This window comes from Panthera tigris, chromosome A3 (genome assembly GCF_018350195.1).
Source record: "Panthera tigris isolate Pti1 chromosome A3, P.tigris_Pti1_mat1.1, whole genome shotgun sequence".
In the NCBI taxonomy this organism is placed as follows: domain Eukaryota; kingdom Metazoa; phylum Chordata; class Mammalia; order Carnivora; family Felidae; genus Panthera; species Panthera tigris.
In genome coordinates, this window is record NC_056662.1 from 7247568 (window position 1) to 7255753 (window position 8186).

Sequence of the window (8186 nt, forward strand, 5' to 3'; positions counted from 1 at the left end):
GACACTTCAGTCTGCCATGTGCCCCAATGATAGATCGGGGATCGAGTACTGGGGAAGGAGGGAAGAACAACTAGTGAGAGAGACAGAGAAATAGAGAGACAGAGAGATAGAGAGAGAGAGACTGTCTCAGAAAAAATATGGGGTATCAATCCTATACCCAACCTGTGGCGTGGGTGAGGGAAACAAAAATTCATGAAGTCAATAGGAGAAAAGGGTCAGAAATGAGGAAATTAAAGATTATCTTTGGGGCGACTTCCTGACTCTATCATCTCCTTGACTCCCAGTTGTCTTACACCCTTGGTTCCTTCATACATCTCTAGAGCCACCTAGAAGAGACACCTTTCAGCTTCACCTGGCTCAGATAGTTTTTGTTGCTTGAAATCTGAAATCTTCAAAACACAGTCTTCATCATCTGAGAGACGTTGATCATTTCTTATCCAGGGCTAAAGAACCTAATATTGCCTTCTGACCTCAGAGAACACTTTGGCTTGGCTTCGCATATTCTTGGGAAAAGAGGAAGGGGGAAAGTGTGGAGAGCCTCAGGTAGCCCATTGAGAGACCTGCCAGAAAACTTCTGCTCTATGTCCCTAGAGAAATATCTGTGCCCTGGGGCAGTCATCACAGAGATTGTCTGGGCCTCAGACAGAACGGTTCTGGTTGGGCTATATTATTAAATCAATAGCAATAATATAAGCTCCATACATTTTTCGAAAATCAGAAATAGAATTTAAGTTCACAGTGACTCAATACAGAAGAGAAATTCAGGTCTGATCTCCCATTTCCAATGTCTGCTAATTGCAAACTTCTTTGTATAAGTACCACACTAATTATTACTTATTCAGTGTCTTAAGACTTAACTACATTAGGCTACTTAGCGATAAGCGTATATCTACCTTATTCTTGTGGTATCACCAGCTGTCAGAATAGTATATCGCTTAGTTGGTGCTTAATAGTTTAAAAAAATGTTTGGCATTATTTGATCACTGAATCACTTATCATAATACATATTATCAGGGGGAAATATCAATTGTGTAAGAATTCTAAGAAATTAAACCAATATATGAAAATAAATTAAAATACTTTTATAGTTACTGAATTTGCATTTGGTACCAGGCAGTGAAAATCCAATGGAACCAGGGAATCTGTGGTCACATTCCTTCCCTATTCCCCAACCTGCAAATTTTCCAACTCCAATCCTCTATTCCTCTAATTCTAACATAGAGCAGTTTTAAATGGGAAACGTAAATAAGAGTTTTAATAGACATCTTTATGATGGACATTAAAAATTTCTTACTTAGTCTTGAGAAATCATGCAGATATATATACAATATACTTTGTTCAGTATTTATGGTGATTGGCATAGCCTTCTATTTATTCATGTATCGTTTATAAAACCTGTTAGTTCAGCAACTATTCAGAACCCTTCTGGGTGCCAGGCACCAGGGATATAAGGAGAGTAAGACACTCATCAAAGGCATGTTATCTCATGGGGGAGTCAAGCTTAAAAATGAATCACAGATGATAAAATGTTAAAAAGACACCATGAGAGAACTTGTTCACAGGTGACAGAAAGAAGGACATCCATTTATGTCGTTTTGTCCAAAGATAAAGCCACGGCCATATCTAAATGATTAGGTGCTTCATGAATGATTTTTAGTGGTGACAACAGACTTGACGTGGAAAGCACAAGACAGATAACACTTACTCTGGGGCTCTCAGTACTGTCGGTGCGGGGAGAATTTTCCAGCAAAAGCAAGATTCAATTGAAGGAAATTATTGTTCAGTGAACTGTTGCTCAAACTTGACCCACAATCTTACAGCTGGGATAGACTCACTTCAGTGTCAGACAGAAAGCTTCTTATACAAAAAAGGAAAAAAAAATAAACCTTTGGCACAGTGAGTTTTCTCTGTATGAACCCAAGGAGAGAATTTGACTGTATTTTAAAATTTCTTTGTATGACTGGAAAGGACTAGCAAGATTCATACCACTGAAAATATGTACAAGTCGGTAAGATACAAAGGTTAGTCATTATCCTAGCATTCACTGAATCAAAATACACCTTGAAGGTTCTACATGCCATATTTGTACTTAGGCTGTTATAACCCACAATGCCTCCCTCTCTGCCATCCTCCAGTCCAGAGCCCATTCAAGCCTAGTTGCAAGCCTTTCCTGATGCTCAAAGGAGTACATTGGAGCATACCTTAACCAATGACTCTCTTATAAAGTGATATTCTACCATTAATGTGTAATCTTTCAATAGTAAACACATTTACTGAGAAACTACCATAGCCTAGTATGGAAGGATATAGTGGCAACAAGAACAGGCAGTGTTGTAAGGCCTTCTAGAGCTAACATTTGAGACCTCCACACCTAATCTAATGGATTAAAATACAATGACATAAACAAGGCAACTCAGATATTCATCGTGACAAGTGTAGGGAAGCCAATAGGATAATGTGATAGCGAGAAAGTGAGTGGGGGAAATGGGGCCAGAGTTGAGGCTGATGTATAAAAGGGAAGTCAAGAATGGTCTCGTTGTAAGCCAAAGTGGATGATTCCACTTTAGTTCACTCACACAGCTCAAGCCTTGGCCAACTGAAGAGACTCAGTAACAATTGCTGAGATCAATCCTGTGAGAGAACCCATTTTCTCTGGGTCTAGAGCAGGACTGTGGAATGCAAGGCAGGGAAGGAGGAATGCCCCTCTCAGGAGATTTCTCCTCCCAGAGGTATGGCATCAATTGTTTATTAATTTGCATTGTGTGTTGAGATCTGAGAGGTAGTGAACCATGACCCTTCTCTTCTCCTCTGAGTTCTGAATAAGCTCAAAAGTAAAGAGAAGAGTCAGGCAGATGGAAATCAAAACTTCAGCCTTTTTATTAGGCTTTTACATGAATGGACTTTAGTCTGAAGAGTTTCATTTCAATGTGCTGCTATGGTCAAGCTCTGTAACGCTTCCTGAGCTGAATCTGTGGTCCATTCCAAGAAGTTCGCGCCTCAAGAGCAAAGCAGATACTTTTCCAGATACCCAGAATCACTTTCTTTGCCCTCAGTGGGCACACACAGATCTGATCCTTCACCCAAGGGTCCTTACAATATGGAAGCAAAAACACCACCACACAGCCATGTCCGGAGAAGAACGAAAAACGCGCTGAATCAGCCATGCTCAGATCCAAATGGCACCAATCCAATGAGTGTAGATTTAGGAAACAGACCAGGTACTGAGGATCCCGCTACTTCTAAAAGGGGGAGGTTCCTACTTAAAGCCAAAGTAGGACCAAAGGGAAAAGGGGGAAAATATTTCTCCAATGGAATATTTAGTGGCCCCAATCTTTAATCATCTATGATAAAGTCCAGACTCTCTTGGTCACTGCCCAGGGTTTTCAAAGGATTCTTTCCCCCGGCTTTATAATTGTGCTCTATGGGGATGAAGACAAGGCAGTAGGGTGGGAAGGGGGAGAATGATCTGACAGAGCCTTTCTGCCACAGCCAGAAGGAAAACTTAGATTTGCGTAATTTTGCCTGGTTTTTATTTTATTATTTTTTTTTAAATTCTTTTTATGTTTATTTATTTCTGAGACAGAGAGAGACAGAGCATGAGCAGGGGAGGGGCAGAGAGAGAGGGAGACAGAATCCGAAGCAGGCTCCAGGCTCTGAGCTGTCAGCACAGAGGCCGGCATGGGGCTCGAACTCACGAACTGTGAGATCACAACCTGAGCCAAAGTCAGTCGCTCAACCGACTGAGCCACCCAGGTGCCCCTGGTTTTTATTTTTAAGAGTGCAATTCACTGTTCAAAAAAAAAAAAACCCAAAACAAACAAAAAACATTGTAAAACAGAATTCCCCAAACATAAAAACAATCAGGAGCCTGAAGACTCAATGTCTTTTTATTTAGCCCTCCCCATATCCCTTAGCATAAACCTTTGAGGCTCTCTTAAAGATTTTAAGACGCTGTGAGAAACATATATATCTAGGTGGTTTGTAAGGATCATTTGCTTTTTTAAAAAATGTCTGAGCCAGCAAATTCTAGTTCAATTGAGTGTTAAGTTCTCAATGCAGAACTTAAAAAACACAAGTCTCCTTTTGCCTACATTTCCATGCTCGTCTCCATTGACGCCGGCATTTACACGATAAGCTCTAAGTGTATCCATCACTATCCATTGCCTGAACATACTGTGTGGCCTCAGCCTTTGCCCATGATGATTCAACTACACATCTTTCTCCTTTGTACCTGCGTAAGAAGCTCTGATATATCATCAAGTCTTCTGAAATATTCCCCTTCTGTGATGCCTTCTCCAATTCCCATTGACTCCTCCTCCCAGCCTCCATTAATGTACTACTTTCCATGAGCCTAAACTCACTGTAAATACTTCCCTCAAAGCACTTATCATCTTATTAGTGGAATTTTCAGTTTGCATTGTACTCTCTTCAAAAAGGAATGGTCTATCGCTGCTGCAAATACTGTTCTCAAAATCTTTTCAGATGGAGGTTTTTCTCATCATTTAGATCCAGTCACACTTCTTCAGGGATGCCTTTTCCTTGACCGTCAGATTGAAAGTAGCACTCCTCAACACTCTGATGTGACAGAGTTTTCGTTGTTTCATTGTCTTCGTACATCTAGCATACTCCAGAAAGTACTCATTAATGTATTACCAATCTCCCATAGATTGCATGAGAACAAAACTTTGTTTGGTTTGTTCCCTGTGTCATCCACAGCACGAAGAATAATTCCTATTATATAGTAAGTATTCAGTGAAGATTTGGGAATAAATATACGAATCTCATAATCATCTGTTTGCCTTTGCAAATAGAAGGAAATTATTGGTATTTGTGGAATAAGTGACCGACTGAGTAGGTGGATTCTTCGTACAAAAATAAAAATAAAGTAATGGGACAGACAAGTAGATAGGACACATTAATAATGGGGATTTGGGGTCAGAAGTTTGCCTTTGGTGATAAAAGAAGTCTGGCAAATTAGTCACTGAGGCACACTTCAGCACAAATCATACATTTCCTCTCTTGGGCATTTCTGCAAACCGGTAGTCTTTTAAAATCCACTACTGAACAATTGTCAATGTCTCAAACACGTGCTTTTAAAATCCCTGTGATAGAATTTATAGTGAATTTGTATCTGGCATCAGAAAACAAAATAGAGTAGGCTGTTGAGGAAATTGACATTTCCATCATCGATTTTATTTTGGTGTTGTTCAATGTGTTTAGTTTAAGGTCTTCCGAAAATTCTATTATATCTAACAGTTTTATCTTTTCTTAGGTATTTATTTGTTCTCCAAGTAAGATTGAGGTAGAATACAAACTGGTGAGAACACTGCTGATGTTTCCGTTAGATATCAATTTCCCCTCCTTCATACTTTTGATACAGTTTATACTTTTGACATTTATGACAGTCTTTTCTGAGATATAGTCATTGACTTACCCTTTCTGCCAGAGGGCAGTCCTTCATTTTTGGTTGAAAAACTGTGACATACATTTTTATAACCCCTTCCCGGTACCTGAGCTTTGCCCAAATAAGGTGCTTGGCACGGTCGTTTCTAAAAAGAAGATACGTGTAGCCATTGGCTACCTTAGTGATGTTGATGTCCAAAAGACCCAAGAAGGAGACACTGTCGTTGACTAACAATTTTAGATTAAGAGAGGCTGGATATGGTTTGTAAACGGAATCATCCTGAAATAAAATGAGTTCAGTAGAAATCATCTCATTGTGGGATCAGTAAATCCATTCATTAAATGACAACTTCATGTCTTTCTTTCTTTCTTTCTTTCTTTCTTTCTTTCTTTCTTTCTTTCTTTCTTTCTTTTCTTCCTTTTTCTTTCTCTCTTCAGTCAGTCTGGAGGGCAGTAGTGGTTCATCTGAAGAGGGTATTGGAGTAGAGTGAAAAAATCGCCAAGTAAAACCTATAGTAACACTGAGAAGTTTTACTTAGTCTCAAATTATTTCTTCATAAACTATTATTTTGTGAATGAGGGGAGGAGGTACTTTTGTAGATGCAACTGTACTAGGTAAATTCCATCTTAATTAAGTGATCAGGGGCAGCACCACCAGCTGTGGAAGAAATCTGTAAATTTTGAAAATGAGTATCAAGAGAGGATTAGGAGCCTGTCCCAGACTGGAGGAGAGGACAGAGCTGACAACTGCTGGGTGCTATGCCTGATCCTGTGTTGTATTCTTTTTCTTCAAAGGATGTATATAGGAGTTCTGGACACTCTACTCTCAACTTAGCTGTCCGTTTGAAATTCTTTCTGTATCTTCTACAATTTCATGCATCTGTTCTCTCCTGTTGCTCCGATCCCTTATACAACAAGACTTTGGGATGTATTCTAGTCAGCCATTACTATCATGGTTCTAATCTAAGTAAACAGCACACATGTTACCATATGTTCACATTTACTACCTTACTTAGCCCATCTCCTGCTCCCCATCTTGTTTTACCATTTTATCCACCCTCAGGGTGCCACCATTCATGTCACACCATGCATGTAACGGGGTCTTTCTGTACCACCATACATGTAACGGGATCTTTGCAGACCCTGGAACAGTCTTCCCATCTTTTCACAAGGGCTGGCTTGTCCCTATGTTTCAGTTCCTTCCATTCTCAGACCACATGTGACTTTTCAGAAGTCTCTAACTACTCCATCTACTGAAAATAACCACCAACTACTTTCTATCACATTACCCCATGTATGACTCTATAGAAATTATTGATTGATTATGGTTATTTACCAGTTTATTCAGCTTGTTTCTGTCTCATTATCCTTTAAGCACTATAAGGATATTGCTTCTGTCTTTCTCGTTTACAACTATGTCTCCAGAGCCTAGCATAATGCTGACGATCAGGAGAGTCTCAATAAATATTGGCTGAATTAATCAGGTCTGCCCCAGCATACTTGAGATCTGATGTTCCCTTTCCTCATTTGTTTCATTCAACTCGATACTCCCAGTACCTTAATCTCATGCTCAAGTGCATATTTGTTGAATGAACGAATGAATGAAGCGATAAATGAAAGAAGGTAGGCTTGGAATGAAGAGGCTGAGTTTAACTTAAGGAAATCCTTGCTAGTGGTTATAAGTTTAGTCAATTATTAACTCAAAATTTTAGGTACTTTAAGACAAATTTTAGGGCAAATACTGCCCTTTGTTTTTCTCAATTTATCCCATATGAATGATCCACAACCTTGGAGGAGAAAGGATACAAAGAAAGTGTTTCTCATCTTTCAGTTACCTTAAAGGTCAGACGTACAAAAATATTGTAACTTTAAAGTTCTGAAAACTTCAATGTTCTCACTCTAAAATGAGGCCAGGATGTCTAAAATATCTGATCGGAAAGGCTGAGAATGTATTTTTTATTTGGTTCGGTACTTCTACAATGAAGAATAAATTCCCAGGGCTCAACAGAACATATTTTAACAAAAGAAAGAAAAGTAATTTTCTAAAGCATAAAAAAACTAGATAGACATCTTATCCAGAATTTAAAATATTCATGCTCTTTACAAAATATGTCAGAAGACATGTATAGTAGATTAAACCGTCACTCAATAATTATTCATTGAGAACTTACTATGTTGAAGACATCACGAAGGCACTCTGGATAATGGGAAATGCATGCAAGACAGACATGACAGCATGCCCTGAATTCCTGGATCCAACCCCTGGATGTTCTGATTACATGAGTGAGTTGAGTGAGTGAGTGTTCAGCTTACTTGAAATGGGTTTCTGTCACTGACTATTTTGAAACCATCATAAGATAGTCTTGGTTATTACCTAATTTCCAAGGCTGGGTTGTGGGGTATTGGTTCACAACCATAGGGTGGAAGGGTCTTAAGCTGACTGTCATAGGGATGAACTTGGCACCAGAGCTGGTATTTGGAGAGCGCACCACTGAGGGTAGCAACCTTGTAGATGGAACATTCTAACCACTCCTCCCATAACTATAGCTCTTTAGGTATCATACCCTTTCAGTCTTCATAGTCTTTATGGAGAAGGGGCAGAACAGAAAGAGATGGCAGAAAGGTCAAGGGTCTTACTCAACCTTGCCCACTGTGTGAGGGATATTCCCAGAATTCTAACCTAGGCCAATCAGTCTACAGGTGGAGTGTTTGGTTCTGATACCACCTTCCCATTGATCTCCATGATCAAATGCTGACTGTATTTGGATTAACCTTGACGTTAT